The 27,066-nt window shown below is 46.5% G+C and overlaps 1 protein-coding gene across 4 annotated transcripts in view; it reads right to left on the minus strand.

Moving 5' to 3' along the window:
* dym (dymeclin) overlaps nucleotides 1-18,750 on the minus strand; it is a 536,995-nt gene extending 518,245 nt beyond the window's left edge. For 3 of the 4 annotated variants that reach the window (XM_038790496.1, XM_038790499.1, XM_038790498.1), the window contains exon 1: nucleotides 18,618-18,750. The gene's annotated coding sequence lies outside the window, so the exon portion shown is untranslated. Of the gene's footprint in view, nucleotides 1-18,251; nucleotides 18,558-18,617 lie in introns of those variants that run through there. The other variant, XM_038790497.1, reaches the window with a different exon arrangement.
* Between the last annotated feature and the right edge of the window lie 8,316 nt (nucleotides 18,751-27,066).

The following is a 27,066-nucleotide window of genomic DNA, read 5'->3' on the forward strand; positions in this document are numbered from 1 at the left end:
GGGTGGCCTTTCTGCTTTGAATTGAAAAGCTTTTGAGAGTGGCATCAGTGCATACCGGGGATTGATCTGTATCACAGCCTGCACTGTGTTAGCTGCATGTGATGAGTCACATCTGGTGATAATCAGGTCCAGTGGCATGGTTCGTTCAGAAAAAGGCATTTGTTACACAAAACTCACAGTCGAAACAAACCTCAAGTTGTTTTTATTTTCATTTATCTTTCCCATGCCATGATGTCCGAAGCAAGCGAGCTATCATGGTCAGTGCCCACTCTTGCATTGAAATTCCTCAGTAGAAAAGGATATTCTATTTTAGGGATTCTGCTCAAAGCAGTATCAAACTTCTCTGGTCAAAAATGGTCTTTTGTCTCTGTCGTGGAGCAGTGTTGGAGTGTAAATACTCATGATGTCAATTGGCCCAGTTTTCTCTAACTTCCTCTCAACTCAAACAGGTTCTGAACCATTTGTTGCAGATGTTGTCATTGAGAGCAGGATGTTCCCTATATCCTCCTCACGATTCTTCTGAACTCTTTCCCTGCCATTTGAACATACCATGATTTTATTCCAGTGATCCAGTCTCAGCTTCCAACCAAGAGACAATACTCCCCATATCAATGCTCAGCCCATCAAGTTCCATGTCAATCACAGCTGTCTTCCACCTATTGTTGACCAGTTATAAGGAGTCTCTCAGCTCAGGCATAGCATCCTGATAACACAGCTTGTCAACCAAAGAACTAGTATTTGAATTTGATTGCCTGGTGTGACAGATTTGGTCCATTTATTGAGCAGAGATTGAATCTCCAAGTACCCATTGAAGCAGGTGGACTGTACCAGCTCAGCACCTTACTGGTTTTGGGCTTGCCAGCTTGATGTGGGCAGTAGTTGGTCAATGGGACACAAAGGCTGCTCAGAGTTGATTCATCACTCGTAATTGCTGTTTCCTATGTTCTATTAACATTCTGTAACAAAACTGCAATGGCTTCTCCAGAGTGCAAGCATGGGCAAAATTTATGGAGGCCCTAAGCCAGACATTGTCAAACTCAGGTGCGCCTCCCGCGGGTGGATCGCGGGCAGGTGTCGGGAGGGACACGGTGCCATCCAGCACGGCGCTCCCAATCGCACAAATCTGCGCGCAACAGCCGCAGCAGCTGTTAATAACGCCGGCTGCTAGTGGCCTTCAATATGGCCACAAACATGTAAAAAAAATGCAGCCGCACTGCGCATGCTTGCCAGATCATCGGCGAGCACGTGCAAAACTATGCGCATGCGCGCCGATGATCAGGCACGTATGTGCAGTGCGGCCGCTTGTTTTTTTTTAAAAAGGTTGCAGCTTTTTGTTTTACAAGTTCGGGGGGTTTTATTCATTTATTTTATTTTATTTTTAGCATTTATTTTATTCATATTATTTTTATTTTTTTTTTACAAGTTCGGGGGGGTTTAATTTGATAAAATTTTACAGGAAAAAACTGCAGAACTTTGGACAGATGGAGACTCCGTACTTTCCGACACCGGAAGGCTTCACCTTCATCCAACAGGTTCAATTGGAGGAGCGTGTACGAGGGCCAAAGGGACCGAAAACCATTTCCGCCATTTTTGGCAGCAGCAAACAAGGTAAGAGAAAATGGTGGGTCACGCAGGTCGGCCGGCATGGGTCGCGAAGGTCGGCCAGTTGGTAAAAATGGATCCCCGGAAAAAAAGTTTGAAGAACACTTCCCTAAGCTGCTCAAATATCAGACACCCCCTCTCGTTTTTCCACTTGTTTATAGGAAAGCAGAGTACTATGTTTGCTTGGTTTCAGTTGACAGAAAGATAACATATTGAGACATCAGTCCACTCCAGATCTTTTGTCAGGGTTTTCACCCTTAGCTTTCATCTCCCCCAAGTATCCATAAGGCAGTCTGGCTACTTGTCTGTGACTAGGAATTTGAATCATGTCCACACGCCAGACACTGGTGGGCCTGTACACTGCATATAGAACATAGAACAGTACAGCACAGAACAGGCCCTTCGGCCCTCAATGTTGTGCCGAGCCATGATCACCCTACTCAAACCCACGTATCCACCCTATACCCATAACCCAACAACCCCCCCTTAACCTTACTTTTTTATTAGGACACTACGGGCAATTTAGCATGGCCAATCCACCTAACCCGCACATCTTTGGACTGTGGGAGGAAACCGGAGCACCCGGAGGAAACCCACGCACACAGGGGGAGGACGTGCAGACTCCACACAGACAGTGACCCAGCCGGGAATCGAACCTGGGACCCTGGAGCTGTGAAGCATTTATGCTAACCACCATGCTACCCTGCTGCCCCATATCTGGGGGCCAGAAAACATCATGAGTTCCGCAGAAGCTTTTGCCTGGGAGTTGGAGGGATCCAGTTTCCCTGTGTCACCAAGAGAAAACACTGCAGAGGACCTGCCAATGGAAAGGCTCTATAGTGACAAGAACATCATAGAATCCCTTCAATGCAGGAAACCTTTCGGCCCATCGAGTTTGTGCCAATCCTCTGAAAGAACACCCTACATAGGCCTACACCCCATCCCGTCCCCATAACCCCAAACAACCCGCAAATCTTTTGGATACTACGGGGAAATCCACCTACAATGGCCAATTCACCCAAATTGCACATCTTTGGACTGTGGGAGGAAACAAGAGCACCCGAGAAAACCCATGCAGTCATGGGGAGAATGTGCAAACTCCACACAGAAGTCACCTAAGGCTGGAATTGAACCCAGATCCCTGGCGCTGTGAGGCAGCAATGATAGCCACTGTGCTATCCAGTCAATTAAATATATTTTATTCTGCTTATTCTGTTCCTGCTAGCCAGAGGTGTAGGCAGAAAATGAGAAGCAAACTAGCATACAAAAAACACCAACACTCTTCAACCACATACTAGGCATATCACATCAACCTGAGAGAAAAAAGATAATCCAGAACAAAATTAACAGTCACTTGGACATGTCGATTAATGAAGGAAGGCTAGCATGGGTTTCTTAAAGGGAAATTGTGTTCAACTAACTCGATTGAGTACTTTGATGAGGTAGCAAAGGGGTTGATGAGGACAGTGCAATTGACTTCCAAAAGACATTTGAAAAGTGACACATAATGCGCTTCGAAGATAAAGTAAGTCATGGCAATTTGTTTCATCTTCCCAGAAAAGTGTAACAAGAGGACATGACCTGCAATGGCAAGGAATATATTCAGTGAACATGTGGTGAATCTATAAACAGGCTCTCGAGGGACAGTGAAGACAGGAAGTAGTGGTTTGTACTAATGCAAATTCAATTAAGATTTTTTTTTTCAGAAAATATATTGGGATAAATCAATAATTAGAGGCAAAATGTACTAAGTGTTTGAGAGGAACTTTGAATCTATGGATCCCATAGGATGTAGTTACTCAGAAGAATGAAGATAGATGGGTGACGGTGAGAGGGGCTGGGAGGAAGCAGTCAGTACACGGATCCCCTGTGGTCGTTCCCCTTAGTAACAAGTATACCGCTTTGGATACTGGTGGGGGAGGGGGACTTACAAGGGGTAAGCCACGGGGTACAGGTCTCTGGCACAGAGTCCGTCCCTGTTGCTCAGAAGGGAAGGGGGAGAGGAGTAGAGCATTAGACATTGGAGACTCCATACTTAGGGGGATAGATAGGAGATTCTGTGGGAACGTGAGAGACTCGCAGTTGGTGTGTTGCCTCCCAGGTGCCAGGGTCCATGATGTCTCGGATCGTGTTTTCGGGATCCTTAAGGGGGAGGGGGAGCAGCCCCAAGTCGTGGTCCACATAGGCACCAACGACAAAGGTAGGAAAAGGGATAGGGATGTAAGGCAAGAATTCAGGGAGCTAGGGTGGAAACATAGAGCAAACAGAGTTATTATCTCTGGGTTGTTACCCATGCTACGTGCTAGTGAGAGAGGGAATAGGGAGAGAGAGCAGTTGAACACGTGGCTACAGGGATGGTGCAGGAGGGAGGGTTTCAGATACCTGGATAATTGGGGCTCATCCTGGAGTAGGTGGGACCTCTATAAACGGGATGGTCTACACCTGGACCAGAGAGGTACCAATACCTTGGGAGGGAAATTTGTTAATGCTCTTCGGGAGGGTTTAAACTAATTCTGCGGGAGGTTAGGAACCTGAATTGTACCTCCAGTATGCAGGAGGTTGAGAGTAGTGAGGTCATGAGTAAGGTTTCACGGTTGCAGGAGTGTACCGGCAGGCAGGAAGGTGGTTTAAAGTGTGTCTACTTCAACGCCAGGAGCATCCGGAATAAGGTGGGTGAACTTGCAGCATGGGTTGGTACCTGGTACTTCGATGTTGTGGCCATTTCGGAGACATGGCTAGAGCAGGGACAGGAATGGTTGTTGCAGGGTCCGGGGTTTAGATATTTTGGTAAGCTCATGGAAGGTAGTAAAAGAGGGGGAAGGGTGGCATTGTTAGTCAAGGACAGTATTACGATGGCAGAAAGGACGTTTGATGAGGACTCGTCTACTGAGGTAGTATGGGCTGAGGTTAGAAACAGGAAAGCAGAGATCACCATGTTGGGAGTTTGCTATAGGCCTCCGAAAGGTTCCAGACATGTGGAGGAAAGGATTGCAAAGATGATTCTGGATAGGAGCGAAAGTAACAGGGTAGTTGTTATGGGGGACTTTAATTTTCCAAATATTGACTGGAAATACTACAGATCGAGTACTTTAGATGGGATGGGCCTGTTTTTGTCCAATGTGTACAGGAGGGTTTCCTGACAGTATGTAGATAGGCCAACAAGAGGCGAGGCCACATTGGATTTGGTACTGGGTAATGAACCAGGACAGGTGTTAGATTTGGGGATAGGTGAGCACTTTGGTGATAGTGATCACAATTCAGTTACATTTACTTTAGCGATGGAAAGGGATAGGTATATACCACAGGGCAAGGGTTACAGCTGGGGGAAAGGCAATTATGATGCGATGAGGCAAGACTAAGGATGCATACATAGGATTGGGAAGGAAACTGCAGGGGTTGGGCACAATTGAAATGTGGAGCTCGTTCAAGGAACAGCTACTGCGTATCCTTGATAAGTATGCATCTGTCAGGCAGGGAGGAAGTGGTCGAGCGAGGGAACCGTTGAATCACTTGTCAAGAGGAAGAAGGAGGCTTATGTAAAGATGAGACGTGAAGGCTCAGTTAGGGCGCTCAAGAGTTGCAAGTTAACTAGGAAGGACCTAAAGAGAGAGTTAAGAGGAGCCAGGAGGGGACATGAGAAGTCTTTGGCAGGTAGGATCAAGGATAACCCTAAAGCTTTCTATAGGTATGTCAGAAATAAAAGAATGACCAGGGTAAGAGTAGGGCCAGTCAAGGACAGTGGTTGGAAGTTGTGCGTGGAGTCCAAGGAGACAGGAGAGGTGCTAAATGAATATTTTTTAATCAGTATTCAGGCAGGAAAAAGACAATGTTGTCGAGGAGAATACTGAGATGCAGACTACTGGACTAGAAGGGCTTGAGGTTCATAAGGAGGAGGTGTTAGCAATTCTGGAAAGTGTGAAAATAGATACGTCCCCTGGGCCGGATGGGATGTATCCTAGGATTCTCTGGGAAGCTAGGGAGGAGATTGCTGAGCCTTTGGCTTTGATCTTAATGTCGTCATTGTCTACAGGAATAGTACCAGAAGACGGTTTTGTGAAGGGTAGGTCGTGCCTCACAAACCTTATTGAGTTCTTTGAGAAGGTGACCAAACAGGTGAATGAGGGTAAAGCAGTTGATGTGGTGTATATCGATTTCAGTAAAGCGTTTGATAAGGTTCCCCATTGTAGACTATTGCAGAAAATTCGGAGGGATTCAGGGTGATTTAGCAGTTTGGATCAGAAATTGGCTAGCTGTAAGAAGACAGAGGGTGGTGGTTGATGGGAAATGGTCAGCCTGGAGTTTAGTTGCTAGTGGTGTACCACAAGGATCTGTTTTGGGGCCACTGCTGTTGTCATTTTTATAAATGACCTGGAGGAGGCGTAGAAGGATGGGCGAGTAAATTTGCAGATGACACTAAATTCGGTGGAGTTGTGGACAGTGCGGAAGGATGTTGCAGGTTACAGAGGGACATAGATAAGCTGCAGAGCTGGGCTGAGAGGTGGCAAATGGAGTTTAATGCAGAAAAGTGTGAGGTGATTCATTTTGGAAGGAGTAACAGGAAGACAGAGTACTAGGCTATTGGTAAGATTCTTGGTGGTGTGGATGAGCAGAGAAATCTCGGTGTCCATGTACATAGATCCCTGAAAGTTGCCACCCAGGTTGAGAGGGCTGTTAAGAAGGCGAACGTTGTGTTAGCTTTTATTGGCAAAGGATTGAGTTTCGGAGCCATGTCATGTTGCAGCTGTACAAAACTCTGGTGCGGCTGCATTTGAAGTATTGCGTGCAGTTCTGGTCGCCGCATTATAGGAAGGATGTGGAAGCATTGGAAAGGGTGCAGAGGAAATTTACCAGGATGTTGCCTGGTATGGAGGGAAGAGCTTATGAGGAAAGGCTGAGGGACTTACGGCTGTTTTCGTTAGAGAAGGTTAAAAGGTGACGTAATTGAGGCATACAAGATGATCAGAGGATTAGATAGGGTGGACAGTGAGAGCCTTTTTCATCGGATGGTGATGGCTAACACGAGGAGGCATAGCTTTAAATTGAGGGGAGATAGATATAGGACAGATGTCAGAGGTAGGTTCTTTACTCAGAGAGTAGCAAGGGCGTGAATAACCTGCCTGCAACAGTAGTGGACTCGCCAACATTAAGGGCATTTAAATGGTCATTGGATAAACATATGGATGAAAAGGGAAATAGTGATGATAAAGGAATAGTGTAGATGAGCTTTAGAGTTGTTTCGAAGATCCATAGACCATAGAACAGTACAGCACAGTACAGGCCCTTCGGCCCAAATGGCATGCCGACCATTTATTCTCACCTGAGATCAACCTAACCTACAAGGTCGGTGCAACATCGAGGGCCGAAGGGCCTGTACTGTGCTATCATGTTCTATGTTCTGATCACCACCTGGATTACCATCGCTGAATCCCACACAATCAACATCCTGGGGGTTACCATTGATCAGAAACTAAACTGGACTAGCCATTTTAATACTGTGGCTACCAGGGCAAGGTACAAGTCAGGAGTTTAATGGAATACACTCCACTTGCCTGGATTAGTGCAGCTCCAACAACACTCAAGAAGCTTGATACCGTCAGGACAAAGCAGCCCACTTGATTGCTCCCCCTTCCACAAACATTCAAACCCTCCACTACCAACGAACAGTGACAGCCGTGTGTACCATTTACAAGATGCATTGTAGTAACTCACCAAGGTTCCTTAGACAGCACCTTCCAAACCAACGACCACTACCATCTAGAAGGACAAGAGCCGCAATTACTTGGGAACCCCACCACCTGGAATTCCCCTTCAAGTCACACACCACCCTGACTTGAAAATATATCATTGTTCCTTCGCTGTCACTGGAACAAAATCATGGAACTCCCTCCATAACAGCACAGTGGGTGTACCTGCACCTGAAGGACTATTGCGGTTCAAGTGGGCAGCTCACCACCACCTTCTGAAGGGCAACTATGGATGGGCAATAAATGCTGGCCTAACCAGCGATGCCCACATCCATTAAATTAATTTTTTAAATATTTTCCACACCCCAAGACAGAATCTGTTACAGACTAATTAATTAGCATGGTTTTGACATCAACTCCATTATGGTTGCAACATGGAAAGACAAGATAGGAAAAAAAGAGGCGAGGTGAAAGTGACTGCCCTTGACATCAAGGCAGCATTCAACCAAAGTGTGGCATCAGGAACCCTAGCAAGAGCATCCAATGCTGCAATAGGAGGGGAAGACATGCATGAGGTGGCTCCCACTGAAAACCTGGCCTTTCTACCCTTTTCCCCAGCACTGCAGGTCTTTAACTTTCCGCATCTGTGATGCCCAGGAGAGGAAAAGCTGGAAAGGAAATCGGTCCCAATTCCTACAGCCTCAGACTCTGAAGCATCCCACGGTTAAACTGGAGGCAAGATATTAACAGCAACTTCTTCTCTAGCCACTGCATTAACGGCCAAAATGCAAGATCCTGGCAGTTGAACTTGACAATGTTTGACTTCAGAACTTAAAAGATCAATCGAGGGGGCCTTGGCCCCTATTCATTCAGTTCTCGAGATCACCGCCAGATCGTCAAAGCATAAGGACCATGATCAAGGACATGGAGGCTATATTGTTTCACCGTAGTGAGATTCACCACTTGGATTCCAACCTTGCTGCTGTGATCAACAGATCCAGAAGGCAAAATGTTTGTGTTGTGGGGTTACCGGAGGGGATCGGAGGCCGCTCCCCTACTCAGTATTTCCCCTACTCATAAAATGGTTGGTGAGAACATACTTCCATTCCACCCCCCCCCCCCCCCCCCCCCCCCCGAATTAGACCAGGCCCACAGTTTGCTTCAACCCAATCCTAGCTCTGGAGATCCTCCTCATGATGTAACTGTTACGCTCAAAAACTTTAAGAAGGAATTGGTGCTTCGATGGGCAAGAGAGCATCGTGATTTTACATGGGAAGGCCACTCCATCAGGTTACACCAGGACATGAGTGCAAGAAAAGGGCTGCCAATGTGAAATCATCCCTGTAGAAGAGTGGACTCAACTTTGCAATGATTTATTCAGCCTGCCTTTCTGTAACAATCCGTGAAAAATACTATTTTTTGGACTTGCACAATTTGCGCTCAGTTTAATTTAATATACGGTTCGTTACATGGGCACTTATCATGTCTGTTGCATGTGTTGACCTTAGTTATACATGAGGGAATTCTTCAGATTGCTTCTTCAGTTCGCTCCTTTTCATAGTCTTTGTTTTTTTCTTTTCACTATTGCCATTTGCCGTGATTTTCAGTCACCCTTGTGGCACTCTAAGTTAAATAAGTTATTTCTCTCCAGTTGGGAATCTCCCTGCTGACAAGGCGTGTTAATTAACAGATGTGATATTAAAGGGTCTTCTGCAGCTCATAATAGTTTTTAAAATGAGCTTAGAGTTTGCGTTGAGTTGTTTGTAGGTTTTAGGTTAATTATTGTTTGCCACTGTTCCTTTTGCTTTTGGGTGTGGTAATGCTGGATTGCGAAGGCGTATTTTGGTTGGGGAGTGGGGTGGGTTTTAGTTTGCTGATCTTTCTTTGTCGAGTCACCTGATTTGCCTCGGCGGCATTCTTGGGTTGGTCTTCTTGTTTGACATCCCTCCTTGTCAATGTCTGACTCCGGGTCGCAGGGTGGGAGGAGACCTCCAATCTGACTGTTTACCTGGAACACGGGAGGCTTGAATGGCCCATAAAACAATCGAGAGTATTTGCACATCTTAAGAGGCTAAAGCCTGATAATGTTTTTTTTAAACGAAACCCACAACGAATTAAAGATCAGACCAGGCTGCACAAAGGATGGGTAGGGCAAGTTTTTCATTCTAGTTTTAATAGTAGGGCCAGAGGCACAGTAATTTTAATCAACAGTCCAATTCTCCTCTTCCCAGATTGTGGCTGACCTGACAGTCGATATATAATCACATGCAGCTCCTTATTGAACCCCAGTTGTTCTGGTCAACGTCTACGGCCCTAATTGGGATGATGCAAACTTAATCAATTCTTTGTTATCTTCACTTCCCAACTCGACACACACCAGCTTATTTTTAGGAGGCAACCTGAACTGTGTTCTGGACGCAAAATTAGATCACTCAAAACCCAAATCTTTTGTCCCATCAGAGGTGGCCAGGGCTTTTGTCTTCCTTCATGGCTCAGATGGGAGGGATAGACCCCTGGTGATTTTTACACCCGAATGACAGGGATTTCTCCTTTTCCACTCATGTTCACCAAATGTACTCTCGCATTATTTTTTAAATTCTGGAAAGGCCTCTCCTCTCATCATTGTGGTGGCTGAATACTCAAGCAATTGTATTCTCTGATCACGCCCCCACACTTTGTCAATCTGTTGCTATTCAGGGATATGTAGAGCTGAATGGCATGGATGAGGTTTTTGCTGCCACGCCTTGGGAGGCTCTGAAGGCAGTGGTGTTGTGGCCCCACTCAACGTCCACCCTGAAGATTAAGTACTACTTTGTTGGCCGGTTAAAAAAAAAGTTTTGCAAGCACTTATCCACCTCTATTGACAACTGTATTAAATTAAATAGGTCCGACTCCCATCTCCCCTTCCACGCTGTGGGAGACTCTTAAGGCCACTCTCAGGGGAGAAATTATTTCTTGTAGCGTACATGTGCTAAAGATGAAGAAATTAGAACAGCAGTGGACTCCATTTTACAGGTAGATCACTAATACTCACTTGATCCCACTCTGGAATTATATGCAAGCAGGCAAATGTTGCAGACCCAGTTTAAGCTACTGACCACCAATAAAGTCGTCCATCTGCCAGAGGTACTTTTTTCAAATATGGGGAGCAGGCCAGTCATCTTTTAGCACACTACATTTAACGCCAATTAGCCTCCTGTGAGACCCTCCAGATACTCAACCCAGAAGCTAACCTTGTTTCCCTCTCCACTTAAAGTGCAGCTTTTTCATCCTTCGACTGTGACCTACATAAATCTGAGCCTCCCGCAGACAAGTCGGTCATGATTTCCTGGACAGCGTGCCCATCCCAACTGTCGAAACAGTTGAGAGTGGTGAGTTGGACACCCCGATGCGCCCTGACGAGATTTTAAAATGCATTGGTCTTATACAGGTTGGTAAGGCATCTGGTCCAGATGGCTTTCCGATTGAGTTTTAGAAGAATTTTTCAGAACATCTTGCATCTTTGTTGTTAGATATGTTCAAAGACTCCTTACCTCATGGTTCATTGTGTCCAACCCTTGTTAAGGCCCTATTTCCTTGTTCCTTAAGGACAAGGACCCGACCAAGTGCAGTTCGTACCGACCCTTCCTCACTCTTAAATGCAGACGTTAAGCTGCTCGCTCAGGTTCTGGCGCTGGTCCAGTTGTAACCTTGCTTCCAGAAGACACGTAAAACTTTTGCCCCTCTCTGGCTACAATTAAATTTTACCGTATCAACCCCCCGGTAAACGATCCCAGTTAGGCATCTTCTCCTTTCACCTCTTCAACACATGTTTTCGTTTCTTGGGGGTCAGAGTGGCCATTGGGTCTTACTCCACAAATGAATTATTCCTGCCTGATCAATAATAAGAACCAGGAGCAAGAGTAGGTCACCTGGCCCCTCGGCATGCTCCGCCATTCAAAGAGCTCATGGCTGATGTTTTTGTTGACTCAGCCCCAGCTACCCGTCCGCTCACCGTAACCGTTTATTTCCTTTACTATTCAGAAATTGATCTACCTTGCCTTAAAAACATTCAAAGAGGTAGCCTCAACTGCTTCACTGGCAGGGTATTCCACAGATTCACAATCCTTTGGGTAAAGAACTTCCTCCTCAACTCAGTCCTAATCTGCTCGCCCTTATTTTGAGGCTATGCGCCTTAGTTCTAGTTTCACCCGCCAGTGGAAACAACCTCCTTGCTTCTATCCTATCTATTCCCTTCATAATTTTATATGTTTCTATAAAGATCCCCCTTATTCTTCTAAATTTGAATGAGGAAAGTCCCAGTCTACTTAGTCTCTCCCTCATGAGCTAATCCTCTCAACTCCAGAATCAACCTAGTGAATCTCTTCTTGCCACACGCTCTGTTTAACAACTGCCTGATTTAGCCGACAGATGCATCCCCCTTGACAAACCCGTCTGGTCCACCCCTATCACCTCTGGCACATAGTCCTGTAGGACCCACACAGTTCTAGATCCTTATCCCTCTTTAAAATTAAGGACATTGAGGCCTGTGATAACATAGGGGGAAGCACCTTCTGCTCCTTGCCTCACTGATGCCCTTATCAGTAGGGGCCCCAAATCCCCCAAATGGTTTTAGAAAATTCCACCGGGAACCCATCCGGCCCTTCCTCGCCTGCATCGCCCACATCCCTCCAGCACCTCCAACAGCCCAATGGGGGCTCCCAATCTCACCACCAGGTTCTCCTATACCCTTGGGAACTCCAACCCATCCAAAAAATGCATCATTCCCTCCACCCCGCCCGGGAGTTACGACTCATACAATCTCTTATTAAAAGTCCCCGAACACCCCATTCACCCCCACCGGATCCATGACCGTGTCTCTCCTCCCCGCCCACCCCCCACCTTTCCTTCACCTTTCCGATCTCCCTTGCGGCCTCCTGCTTCCTCAACTGATGTGCCAATATCCTACTCGCCTTTTACCCGTATTCATAGATCACCCCCTTAGCTCTCTTCAACTCCCCGACCGACTTACCCGTGGATATCAGTCCAAACTCCATCTGACGTTTCTGTCGCTCCCTCAACAAACCCGCCTCCGGGGCATCCGATGTCCTGCTATCCACCTGCAGAAGCTCCTCCACTAACCCCGCCATATCCGCCCGCTCCGTCTTGTCTCCATGTGCCCCTATTGAAATAAACTCCCCCCTCACCACTGCCTTCAGAGCCTCCCAAGGCATGGCGGCAAAAACCTCACCGTGTCATTCAGCTCCACATATCCCTGAATAGCAACCCTCACCCGCTCACAAAGCCAACAGCCCCACATCTAACCTCCACTGCGGGCGCTGTCTCCACCCCCCCCCCCCCCCCCACATTCACCTGCAAGTCCACCTAATGCGGCGCAGGCCCAAAACCACAATCGGCTAGTACTCCGGTCCGACCACCCCCGCCAACAACGTCCTGTCCAACACAAAATAGTAAATCCAAGATGTACATGTGAGAAAAATTAAAATTCCTTCGCCCTCGGCCTACCCAACCTCCAAGGGTCCACTCCCCCCATACGCTCCATAAACCCTCTCAATTCCCTCGCCACTGCCGATACTCTCCACCACCTCGGGCTCGGCCGATCCAATTTCGGCTCAAGAAGTGTGATAAAATCTCCCCCCCCCCCCCCGCCATTATCAACCGGTGCAAGTCCAAGTCCAGTATCATCCCCGGCACCCGTCTCATAAACTGTACAGCATCTCAGTTCGGGGCATAACCATTCACCAACATCACTGGCATCCCCTCCAATTTCTCACTCACCATAACGAGCCTCCCCCTGGAGTCTCCCACTTGGTTTCCCACTTCAAAAGCTACCCACTTATTTATCAAGACCGCCAGCCCCCTCGTCTTCAAATCCAATCCTGAATGAAAGACCTGCCTGTAATTTAAATTCACCATACTATGATCTCTCCATCCAAGATGATTCCCAACAATGAGATCATTAATTATTCCTGTCTCATAACACAGGACCAGATCTATGATAACTTGCTCACTTGTAGATTCCATTACATACTGTTCGAGGAAACTATCGCGGATACATTCTATGAAGTCCTCCTCAAGACTGCCCTGACCAACCTGGTTTGTAAATCGACATGTAGATTAAAATCCCCCATGATAATTGGCACACCATTTTTATATGCATCAGCTATTTCTTTCTTTATTGCCCATCCCACTGTGATGTTATTATTTGGAGGCCTGTAGACTAGGCCTATCAGTGACCTTTTCTCCTTACTGTTTCTAATTTCCACCAAAATGGATTCAACCTTTTTCTCCATTGAACATATATCATCTCTCACTACTGCCCTGATGTCATCCTTAAATCTCAGTGCTTACCTTCCTGTCTGTCCTTCCGAATAGTCTGATATTCCTGGATATTTAACTCCCAGTCGTGACCATCCTGCAACCATGTCTCTGTAATGGCCACTAAATCAAACTAACTTGCGATGATCTGTGCCGACAACTCATTTATCCTGTTTCGAATGCTACGAGCATTGAGGGAAAGTGTCTTTATGCTCGTAATGTAATAACGGCCTACAGAGATGGAATAAGCTCCCTCTATTTTTGGCTGGGGATTCAAAAGTTAAAATGATTTTTCTTTTTCTTTCAATGCCTCCCCATTTTCTTGCCCAAATCCTTTTTTATCAAGGTTAACAAATTGACCTCCGCTTTTATCGGGGCAGGTAAGAGTCCCAGAATCTGCAGTGTTCTACTGCAGAGGCAAAGGCAGACAGGAGCTTGATCCTCCCAAATGTATTGTTTCATTACTGGGCCGCCAATACCTAAAATATCTTACTGTGGATAAGTAATCCTGGTTCAATCTGGGCCAAATGGAGACTCGCTCTTGCACTATATCCACCCTCCCAGCCATTGCCCTTTTTTCCCACTAAATTTTCCTCAAACCCGGTGGTGGCCTCCTCTCTTAGAATCGGAAAACAATTCCGACAACATTTTAAATTTCTGCCCTTATCCTAACTGACCCCTATCTGTAACAGCCACCCTTTCTTACCTTCAGGGTTGGACCTAAACTTTAACTTGTGGAATTTAGGGACTCGAGCACTTTGATAACCTGCTCATGGAGGGGAGGTTTGCCGACCTTAGAGAATTAGTAGACAAATTTCAGCTCCCCAACTCTAGTCTTTTTCACTACTTTCACGTTCGCGATTTCACCTGTACGGCCTTCCCTTCCTTTCCTCTACTCTACCTGCTATCTTATTGGAGAGGATTCTATCCTCGGCTCAGCCCAGCAGAGGAGTCTATTTCAGTCCTATAGCGCCACATTCTCTCATCTGATCCCTCCCGCTGAACGGGGCAAGGGTGAAATGGGAGAGTGAACTGGGCCCTACACTTACAAGCGAGGGTTGGGGAGATGCCGTATACAGGGTCAACTCCATGTCCTCATATGCCCAGTTGATTCTAATTCAGTTCAAAGTGCTACATAGGTTGCACTTGACCCAGGCAAGGATGAACGGGTTTTTCCTGAATGTTGAGAACAGGTGTGACCGCTGTTCGTATGGCCCAGCAGGTCACACACATGCTTTGGTCCTGCCCCCAAACTCACCAGTATCTGGATTTCCGTTTTTGACACAATGTCTAATATACTCCAATTAGAATTACAGTCACGCTTGTGGCCATATTTGGGGCTTCGAATTCACCAGCAGTTCTTCCAGAGTAGGGGCAGGCGTTATCGCCTTTGCTCCATTAATAGCCCGGAGGCGGATACTGCTCGGTAGGAGGTCTCTCGCCCCGCCTAGTTCTTCTGGCTGGTAATAGTAATGATAGCTTATTGTCACAAGTAGGCTTCAATGAAATTACTGTGAAAAGCCCCTAGTCGCCACATTCCGACACCTGTTTGGGGAGGCCGGTACGGCGGGGATTTAATGTCCTTTTATATGTGGAGAAAACTAAATTTACTATCGGGTTCGGTTGAAAGATTCTACCCTAAATGGCAACCGTTTGTCTCCTTTTTAAAGATCTAGACCCGTTTTGCATTGTTTATTTCTTCCTTTCTTGTGTTATTTGTTGTCTGTTTGTTAAAATTTTAAAAATCTAATAAATGTTTAAAGAAGCCCCAGCAAAATTGGAGTCCATGAGAATCAGAGTGAAACCTGTCCACTGGTTGGGGTGATTCCTAGCGCATAGTAAGATGGTTGTGCTTGTTGGTGGTCAATCATCCCAGTTCCGGGACATTGTTGCAGATGTTCCTCAGGGTAGAGTCCTTGGCCTAACCATCTTCCGCTGCTTCATCAATTACCTCTCTTCCATCATAAGATCTGAAGTGGGGCTGTTCGCAGTTGATTGCACAATGTTCAGCACCATTCAGTTCCTCAGATATTGGTACAATCCATGCCCATCTGCAGCATGACCTGGACAACACTCAAACCTTGGGCTAAGTGGCAAATAACATTAGTGCCACACAAGTGCCAGGCAATGACCATCTCCTGCAACAGTGAATCTAACCATCCCCCCTTGACATTCAATACCATTACCATCAGTGAATCATCCACTATCAACATCTGGGTTCAACCCCAGGGTTATCATTGACTATAAACTGAACTGGAACTGCCACATAAAGATGCAGGAAAGTCAGAGCTTGGGATTTTGCAGCAAGTAACTTGCCCCTGACACTTCATAGTCTGTCCACCATCTAGAAGGCATCTGTCAGGTGTGAGATGGAATACTTTACATTTACCTGAATGAAAAATGAAATGAAAATAGCTTATTGTCACAAGTAGGCTTCAAATGAAGTTACTGTGAAAAGCCCCTAGTCGCCACATTCCGGTGCCTGTTTGGAGAGGCCGGTGCAGGAATTGAACCATGCTGCTGGCCTGCCTTGGTCTGCTTTCAAAGCCAGCGATTTAGCCCAGTGTGCTAAACCCCTGGATGAGTGCAGCTCCAACAGCACTCAAGAACTTTACACCATCCAGGACAAAGCACTTGACTGGCACTCCCTCCACCACCAACGCACAGTGGTAGCAGAGGGCGTCATCTGCAAGATGCAGTGCACCAAGGCTTAGTCATAGAATTTACAGTGCAGAAGGAGGCCATTCAGCCCATCGAGTCTGCACCTGCTCTTGGAAAGAACACCCTACCCAAGCTCAACTCCTCCACCCTATCCCCATAACCCAGTAACCCCACCCAACACTAAGGGCAATTTTGGACACTAAGGGCAATTTATCATGGCCAATCCACCTAACCTGCACATCTTTGGACTGTGGGAGGAAACCGGAGCACCCGGAGGAAACCCACGCACACACGTGAAGGATGTGCAGACTCCACACAGACAGTGACCCAAGCCGGAATCGAACCTGGGACCATGGAGCTGTGAAGCAATTGTGCTATCCACAATGCTACCATGCTGCCCTAATAATAATAATCTTTATTGTCACAAGTAGGCTTACATTAACACTGCAACGAAGTTACTGTGAAAAGCCCCTGGTCGCCACATTCCGGCGCCTGTTCGGGTACACAGAGGGAGAATTCAGAATGTCCAAATTACCTAGTCTTTCAGGACTGGTCGGAGGAAATCGAAGTACCCGGAGGAAATACACACTGACACAGGGAGAACATGCAGTCTCCACACAGACAGTGACCCAAGCTGGGAATCGAATCTGGAACTCTCGGGGCTTTGAAGCAACAGTGGTACCCACTGTGCTTTTAATAATAATAATCACTTGTCAGAAGTAGGCTTCAATGAAGTCACTGTGAAAAGCCCCTAGTTGCCACATTCCGGCACCTGTTCGGGGAGGGTGGTACGGGAAATGAACCTGTGCCGCTGGCATTGTTCAACATTGCAAGCCAGCTATTTAGCCCGCTGTCTAAACCAGCCCCTAATTGCTACCATGCTTCTTCAACAGCACCTTCCAAACCCACAACCTCTTATCATCTGGAAGGACAAAGGAGCATATGCATGGGGAACACCACCACCTGCCAGTTCTCCTGTAAGCTACACACCATCCTGACTTGGTACTATATCACTGTTGCCGAGTCAAAAATCTGGAACTCCCTGTCAACACTGTGGGCGCACCTACACCACATGGACTGCAGTGGTTCAAGACGGCGGCTCACCACCACCTTCTCAAGAGCAATTAAGGATGTGCAACAAATACTGGCCTAGCTAATGACACCCACATTCTGCAAAACAATAAACAGATGAACCTAACAGCCATTATTCATCTGTAAGCCCTCTCTTTGAATGAAATAAAATGAAAAGAAAATTGCCTATTGTCACAAGTAGGCTTCAAATGAAGTTACTGTGAAAAGTCCCTAGTCGCCCCTGTTCGGGAATTGAACCCGCGCTGATGGCCTGCCTTGGTCTGCTTTCAAAGCCAGCGATTTAGCCCTGTGCTAATTTTCCCAGTGTCTTCATGGGTTTCCTCCTACCATCCAGAGATGTGCAGGTTAGGTGAATGTCCATGTTAAGTTGCCCACTATAGTCCAAAGTTGTGTACGTTAGGGTAAGGGGTTATTGGGATAGGGTGGAGCAGTGGGCTTGGGTGGAATGCTCTTTCAGATGATCGGTGCAGACTCAATGGGTCGAATGGCCTCCTTCTGCGCTGGAGGGATTCTATGAATCTTTCATGATTGATAACTTCAAGGGAGGAGCAGTCGGATAACAGATTCAAATAATTCATGTTGGAGGCTTTTTATTTGTATAATAATGCACTCAGTGCAAGTGATAACAGACATTTGAAGAGCTACATATAATTTAAGAGAAAATGCTGTTGGGGGAGAAAAGAGCTAATGTTGAGTCCAGATGACCCTTTGTCAAAGCTTTGAACATAACCTTCGACGCCCGTGTGCACAAAAATCTAACACCTTATAGTTTCAATAAGACCACCTGTCATTCTTCTGAACGCCAATGGTTAAATTATGCTCAATGGGTAAACGCCCAGCCCGTTCAACCTTTCCCAACACATGTATAATTTCCTGATGAGACGTGTTGACTACCTGGTGGTAAATTTCCAATAGCTCTGAAGTTATGGTTTACTCTCCAGATTTCCAAAATGACATGATCAACCCTTCATTTGGAAAAGATGCTCCTGCACATTCTTCATGACGCATGTCCAGGTTAAACGGACTACAGAAATCCAAGTTGTTGTTGTTGTTGTTGTTTAAATAACTTGCCCGCAATGCAGCTATAATCCACACCTGTCAACATTTCAAACACTGAGATGGCACAAATCCCCCGATCTCTGCTGAGGTCTATATTGAGAGGCCCTTGTTGACACAGTTTGTCAGAGAGACTGTAGTGGAGACCAGCCTGGACTCAGTGTGAAAGGCGCGCGCACACCCGCCGCCCGCGAGCTTACTCACTTGCCGCCCGCTTTCCCGTTCGGTTCCGCCGCCTGACTGCACGAGCCCAACTGATCCCGGCACCAACACTGCAACAGCTCGCGCCCCACAAACGCCTGCCCCGCCCACTCTGCTCATCCACGTCGCAAGACCAGCGTCACCGGCTCAGGGTCGCAGGTCATGCGCATGCTTCCCAATGGGGGCGGGTTGCGGTGCATGCTGGAAGTTGTAGTTTTCGTTTCATTGACTTGTCTCTGGACAAAAGTGGAACAGCACGTCTTTGGACTTCTCAATATTTAAGAGTAAATTTCTGCTCATCCAGCAGGTCAAACAGCTCTGACAAAGAGTCATCCAGACTCGAAAGGTCAGCTCCGCCCTCTCTCCACAGATGCTGTCAGACCTGCTGGAGCAGTGGCGTGCAGAGGGGGGGGGGGGGGCCGACGGTGCATTGGCCCCGGGCATCCATTGGATGGGGGCATCCAATCAGAGAAGGAAAAAAAAAAAAATTTTTTTTTTTTTAAATTTTTTTTTTAATTTAGATTACCCAATTATTTTTTTCAATTAAGGGGCAATTTAGCGTGGCCAATCCACCTACTCTGCACATTTTTTGGGTTGTGGGGGCGAAACCAACGCAGACACGGGGAGAATGTGCAAACTCCACACGGACAGTGACCCAGAGCCGGGATCGAACCTGGGACCTCAGTTCCGTGAGGCGGTTGTGCTAACCACTAGGCCACCGTGCTGCCCCAGAGAAGGAAATAAGATAGTAATTTTAAAATTTCAGCGGTGATAAATCAATTTTTGGAGGCTCACCACACAGCAGAGGCAGTTGTTAGCCCTTTATTCCTTTAACGTGGTGTACCCTTTCTGTCTAGAGAAAATGGTCCTTCTCCCCATCCCCCCCACACGCATGCGCATGATGTACGTGGTGCAACCATCAAAAGCAACAAGCAGACGTGGCTGTTCGTTCCTGCGTTTCCTCGAGTCATAACTCGTCTTTTCTTCAGCTTTTTGTGCATCTAGATTAGTTCTTTTACCTACTCAGGTCAGTGAATAGCTCTAGAACAGGTGCAACTACGGTTTTTATAGGTTTTTTGGCGATATTTAATGAAATATTTACGTGGGATGTAGTAAGAGTGAAGCCTGGATGATCAGAGGATTGCTATGGCATTTAATCTCGGAATAGGAGACATTTATTCCTTAACATGCTAATATTCGAATACAGATACCACTAATTTGCAAGTCTATGATATAAATTGCACAAAATTATCAGTGGAGAATCAGTGTGAAATAATTTGATACGAAGGAACAAAGAAATGAAATATGGTTTATCCGTCTGCAACTGACCGATTGTTTACCATTTTCTTCCCATTTTCTCATGCGTCTTACGGTTTTTGAGATAGAAAATGAAATGTTACGAGTATTTCGTGTACAACCGAGTGGAGCACAGAACAGGAAAAAAAAGAGGGCCAGAGTCGAAGAAGAGTCCCATCAAAGAGGGGCATTAGATGCATGGATAAAAAGAAGTAAAGAAGAAGTAGGAGAACCTGGAGAAGTAAAAGATGATGTGGGTGCAGAGAAGGATTTTTCTGATACGGATTCAGCTCGGTCAGAACATAATACTCTCTCTCCTCAGTCTCGTTGTCAGGATGATGATCCATGTGAAGAAAATAAAGAAGATATTTGCATATTTTTGCAAAGAAGCGATTTTGGCTGTTTGAAGAAACCGATTCCAGATCATTTGAAGATGACAATATTACAACATGGCCCTGAAAGATATCAGAATAAAAGTGGTCCATTTGCTGAGAAGGATGGGAGATCATTTTCCAAACAGTGGTTTGATAAAGTTTCCACAAACTGAGAAATTGTGGAGAGAAAATGGTTGTTATACTCTCCATATCGGAAAGCATGCTACTGTTTTGTTTGCTTTTTGTTTTCAAAGGAGCATTTGTTGTCTGTGTCAAACTTTGGAAAGGAAGACGGTTTCTCCACTTGGAGAAAATTAAATCCAACAATACCTGACCATGAGAAAAGCCCTTCTCATAGAGCTCACATGAGGGAATACCTGAACCTTGTAGTTCGACTCCATCATTCAACTACGATAGATGCTGAACTTCAACAGCAAATGTCTGCTGAAAAGAAAAGATGGAAAGCTATAACTGAACGGATTGTCGAGGTTATATCCTTTCTGGCAAAACAGAATCTGGCCTATCGTGGACATCGAGGAGAAGGAATATCTGGGTTATCAGAGCCGGGGAGACAGTCAGTGAAAATACAGGAAACTTTCTAGCAACAATCAGACTTTTGGCCAAATATGATGACATCTTAGCAAAACACTTGCAGAGAGGGAAAGAGAAACCAAAAAGTGTCACCTACTTGTCCAACAGAATTCAAAACGAAATAATCAATCTCTTGGTGAAACTGTCAAGAAAAATATAATTTCCGAAATTAAGGACGCAAAATATTTTAGCATAATGCTGGATTCAACTCCAGATATTGCCCATGAAGATCAGGTTTCTGAAATTCTGCGTTACGTTCATATTGATGAAAACAGAAAAGTAGAAATAAAGGAGACATTTCTGGGATTTTTCCAAGTCAACAAGAAAGATGCAGTCAGCCTGGTAAATAAAATTCAGTAAAAATTGTAAGAAGACAAAATTTCCATGAATGACTGTCGTGGTCAAGCATATGATAACGCAGCAGTTATGGCTGGAGTGAGAGGAGGTGTTCAACAAAAAATTCTTGAAGTTAACCCAAAAGCTGTGTTTGTGAACTGCGAGAACCACAGCCTCAATTTGTCCTGTGTCCATGCAAGTGAGGTGCAACCTGTTGTTGTTACATTTTTTGGCATTCTAGAAAAACTCTACTTTTTTTTCTTCATCTACTTCTCGTTGGGAAGCGTTTAAAATCATTTGTCACTCGGACTGTGAAAAGACAGTGTGACACAAGATGGAGTTCCAGCCATGATGCTGTGCAAGTAATCCACGAAGAGTGTGACAACGTTATTGCAAGCCTTCAACACCTGCTGGAAGGAGAATTTTCAAGGGAAACTAAATCTGATGCAGGATAGCTACTGAACTCTATTCAACAGTTCCCGTTTATAGCTTTATTAAATTTTTGGAACTCAGTTTTATCATCAGTGGATAAAGTCTCAAAACGTTTGCAGGATCCGAAAATGGGGTTCCATGAAGCTTCTTGTGATCTGAGAGGACTTATTTATATCTTGAATTTGAAGAATGACGAAATTATCCACAATGCAATAGATTTAGCCAATGAATATTGTCAAAATTGGGGAATACCAATTGCACGAACAAGGAGAAGAAGAATAATGCCTGGAGAGTCAGCAAGAGATAGTGGACTGACGGCACAAGAAGAAATGAATAGAGTAATGGTAGAGATTGTGAACAGATTAAAAACTGAAATTGAAGACCGCAGTGTCCGTCTTCAAAGACTCAGTGACCGATTTTCTTTTCTTCTGAACTTGAATTCAGGAGTGATTGAAGATGAACAAGAAAGAGAGAAATTAAAAAAGGAATGTTCAGACTTTGCAAATTATTATGACAATGATGTGGTTGCAATTCAGTTATATGACAAAATTATTGATTTTGTGATGCTCCTTCGAGCTGGAGGGAATAGAGTTCCCCCTGATCCTAAAGATGCTCTGGATTCTTTACTGCAGTATGGGAGGGATGTCTTTCCGACGCTGTGTGTTTCATACAGATTACTGCTTACAATCGCATTTTAAGTCGCAAGCTGTGAAAGGTCATTTTCAAAACTGAAATTAATAAAAACATATCTGAGGTCTTCTATGTCACAGGAGCAACTGACCAACCTGGCTTTAATAAGCATTGAAAAAGAATTTCTCACAGATGATGTAAAAAGTGAAGTAGTTCAGGTGTTTTGTGACAGGAGGTATCATTTGGGGAAAAGAACTTAATAAATTTGATTGAAATGAAATGAAATTCGCTTATTGTCACGAGTAGGCTTCAATGAAGTTAGTGTGAAACGCCCCTAGTCGCCACATTCCGGCGCCTGTCCGGGGAGGCTGGTACGGGAATCGAACCGTGCTGCTGGCCTGCTTGGTCTGCTTTAAAAGCCAGTGATTTAGCCTTGTGAGCTAAACCAGCCCCTTTATATTTATTATCGAATATTAAAATCGAATAAAGCGTTTATTTCATGTTTCATCTGTGTTTATATATTCAAAATGTTTTCCTTTCTCATAATATTTCTCAGTATATTAGGCCTTATACTTGAGTCTTTGGGGCATACAATCAAGATTTGCCCCGGGCATCACCAGACCTCTGCACGCCACTGGGTGGATGAGCAGAAATTTACTCTTAAATATTGAGAAGTCCAAAGCCATTGTTTTCAGGCTCCACCACAAACTCCTTTACCTTGCTACCAAGTCAGCATCTTTCCCACCACCATTATCCCTCACCCCTGTCTGATGATGAAACAGGCTACAACCTTGAGACTTTGAACTCAGCTTTTCATCCCGTAACATTTCCACCACCTTACTTACTTCGACCCAGGGCTGGGAAACCGAGGGCGAGGCCATGCCATAGCAAGGCAGCCTGAGCCAACAGCGAAGCAAGATTGTTCAAGGGGCAACTTGAACCTCGGGACTGAGGAGAGGAAAAAAAGCCTGCTCTTTCAGAAAATTAATTTGTTTAAATCAAGAAAGATCAGTCAGTATGAAGCAACATTGTCAATCTGACAGTCAAAAGCACAGAAAATTAAATTAAAGACAAAGCAAGAGGATGAAGCTGGGCAAAAAGACACTTTGTCACTTTACTTTAGAAAGTTTGAAGTATTGAGCAGTGCACATACTGCAAGTTCATTCTCATCCACCAAAAATATGGAGAAACTATCTGATGACTTCAACTTGCCAATCCCGGAGATACCACATCGCCTGAAAAAGTTGAACAAGATTAAGAATTGGAATCTGAAATAGAAACCGAACTACAAGATACTGCTGATTCTTCTGCTGAAGTGAGGGGGAAAACCTACCCTGAAGACATTGTCTTATGGCCAAAATCTGTTCCACATAGTGGGAACCAGAACAGCAGGCCAGGAAGTGTAGAAACTAGGGGGAAAAGTGAGTCTGAAATAAACATAGCACAGAGTAAGAGCAGGCACAGGAAAGCCGCAGGGCTCAGCTAGACTGTAGGTCTGGAGTGCACTTGCTTCAATGCAAGAAGTATAACAGGTAAAACAGATGAACTGAGAGTCTAGATTACGGCATGGAACTATGATATAATTGCAATTACAGAGACGTGATTAAAGGAGGGACAGGACTGGCAGTTTAACTTTCTGGGATATCATTGTTTTAGACAGGACAGAAGAGGAAACAAAAGGTGGGAGAGTTCCATTGCTGATTAGGGAGCAGATCACAGCTGTGTTGAGGGAGGACATATTGGAGGGATCTTGTAGTGAAGGATGATGGTTGGAGCTCAGGAATAAGAAGGGAGAAATCACAATGTTGGGAGAGTACTATAGACCTCCCAATAGCACGCAGGAGACAGAGAAACATGTGTGTAGTCAGATACTGAAAAGGTGTGAAGAAAATCAGGATAGTTGTGATGGCCAAAATTAAATTCCTCCATTTTTATTTTTCATTTTCGGGATGTGAGCAGCATTTATTCCCCATGCCTGGTTGCCCTTCAGAAAAGTTGTGGTCAGTTGCCTTCTTGAACCGCTGCAGTCCTTGAAGTATAGGTGATGTGACCATCAATTCACACGGCACGTGGTTGGAAGTGAACAGTGGTTTTAATAGTCTTACAACAGAGCCTGCCTGCGACGAGATGAACTGGCAGGCAGGCTCACGACTGCCAAGCTTTATACTTCCGGTTAGTGGGAGGAGCCATGGACTGAGCCAAGGGTGGAGCCCAGTACAAACTCCTCATCTCCCCCTATGGGCAGAGCCATGCAACTGCTTGTATACCGAGCTTACATAGACACAGTACATCATATATAATAACAGTGTGAATTACACGGACTGTGATTCACCACATTTACCCCCTGTAAAAAAATTGAGTCCAGGGGGGGTGATGTGTCTACAAAATCCAAATTACGAGTTACAAGTTATAATTTACAGGTTATAAATCACAAATTAAGTCGATCCGGCGGCCAAGTCGTCCTCTGGGATCGACGAAGCGCCGGGGTTGCAGCCTCTTCTGGTGGCTGGGCGGTGGCTGTCGGCGAGGGGACCATGGCGGACTCCGGGGGTGATTCGGTCAGAGCTTCATATCCGACTGGTTCGACTGGTGCCGGGGAGCGCCGGAAACCCGGGGCGCGGAGCACGGGCAGCGAAACTGCAGGCGTGGGGGTGCCAGGCGCGGGGGTTGGGAGGGGTATAGTGCGAGGGGTATCTCAGCGGAGGTAGTGTCGGAGTTGGATCCTGCAGGCGCCAGGTCCCGGAGGGAAACAGTATCCTGACGGCCATCTATAAATGCGTAGTGTGGGTTCGAATGGAGCAGGAGCACTCTCTCTACGAGTGGGTCAGTTTTGTGAGTCCGGACGTGCTTCCGGAGGAGAACCGGGCCCGGTGTCTTCAACAATGCTGGGAGCGAAACTCCCGTGGTATTGCCCCTGGAAAAAACAAATAGCCGCTCGTGAGGGGTCTGGTTGGTGGCCGTACATAGGAGGGACCTAATAGCATGGAGCGCGTCGGGGAGAACCTCCTGCCAATGGGAGGTCGGGAGCTTCCTGGACCGGAGGGTCAGTTGGACGGTCTTCCAGACCGTCGCGTTCTCCCTCTCCACCTGCCCGTTCCCCCTGGGGTTGTAGCTGGTAGTCCTGCTCGAGGCAATGCCCTTTTCGAGCAGGTACTGACGCAGCTCGTCGCTCATAAAGGACGAACCCCTGTCGCTCTGTACATAGCTGGGGAAACCAAACAGGGTGAAGATGCTGTGCAGGGCCCTAATGACTGTGTGGGAGGTCATATCGGGGCACAGGATGGCAAAGGGAAAATGAGAGAACTCGTTGATGACGTTCAGGAAGTACACGTTCAAGGGGCTGGGAGGCCTTGACCAGGTGGGCCCTGTCTGGTCTATAGAAGTGCGGTTTGCACTCCGCACAGATCGGGCAGTCCCTGGTGATGGCTTTTAACTCCTCAGTGGAGAAAGGCAGATTTTGGGCTTTGACGTAGTGGGCGAGCCGGGTGACCCCCTTGGTGGCAGAGGTCATTGTGGATAGCTTTCAGGCGGTCGTCTTGCGCGCTGGCGCATATGCCGCAGGACAGGGCATCTGGGGGCTCGTTGAGCTTTCCCGGTCGGTACAAAATGTCGTACTTGTAGGTGGAGAGTTCGATCCTCCACCGTAGGATCTTATCGTTTTTGATTTTGCCCCTTTGAGAGTTGTCGAACATAAAGGCAACCGATCTTTGGTCGGTGATGAGGGTGAGCTTCCTACCTGCGAGGTAGTGCCTCCAGTGACGTATAGCTTCCACGATAGCTTGTGCTTCCTTTTCGACTGACGAGTGTCGAAGTTCCGAAGCAGAGAGGGTTCGGGAGAAGAAGGCGACTGGTCTCCCTGCCTGATTCAGAGTGGCGGCGAGAGCGACCGCTGAGGCATCGCTCTCTACCTGAAAGGGGACGGATTCATCCACCGCCCGCATGGCCGCTTTGGCGATGTCCTCCTTGATACGAGTGAAGGCCTGACGAGCCTCATCCGATAGAGGGAAGAGTGTGGCCTTAAATAGTGGGCGGGCTTTGTCCGCATACTGAGGGACCCACTGGGCAAGAGAAAAAGCCCAGGCACCTTTTGAGGGCCCTGGGACAATGAGGGAGAGGGAGTTCTAAGAGGGGGCGCATACGGTCCGGGTCGGGGCCCAGGACTCTGTTCTCCACGACATAGCCGAGGATGGCTAGTCTGGTCGTGTGGAAAACGCATTTCTCCGTGTTATACGTGAGGTTGAGCTTCTGGGCCGTCTGGAGAAATCGATCGAGGTTAGCGTCATGATCCTCCTGGTCGTGGCCACAGATGGTGACGTTATCCAGGTACAGAAACGTGGCCCGCAGCCCGTACTGGTCCACCATTCGGTCAATTGCTCGTTGGAACACCGAGACCCCATTAGTGACGCCAAAGGGAACCCAGAGGAAGTGGAAGAGGCGGCCGTCCGCCACAAACGCCGTTAAGTGGCGGTCCTCCGGGCGGATTGGGAGCTGGTGGTATGCACACTTCAGATCCACCATGGAGAAGACTTTGTAATGGGCGATCTGATTCACCATGTCTACAATTCTGGGGAGGGGATACGCGTCAAGGAGCGTGAACCGGTTAATGGTTTGGCTATAGTCCACTACCATTCGGAATTTTTCCCCGGTCGTGACGACCACCACCTGAGCTCTCCCGGGGCTATTACTAGCCTCTATGATCCCCTCACGTAGAAGCCTATGGACCTCGGTTCTGATAAACACCCTGTCCTGCAGGCTGTATCGCCTGCTGCGAGTGGCTACGGGTTTGCAGTCCG

The sequence above is a fragment of the Scyliorhinus canicula genome, chromosome 3, assembly GCF_902713615.1.
Source record: "Scyliorhinus canicula chromosome 3, sScyCan1.1, whole genome shotgun sequence".
Lineage (NCBI taxonomy): Eukaryota > Metazoa > Chordata > Chondrichthyes > Carcharhiniformes > Scyliorhinidae > Scyliorhinus > Scyliorhinus canicula.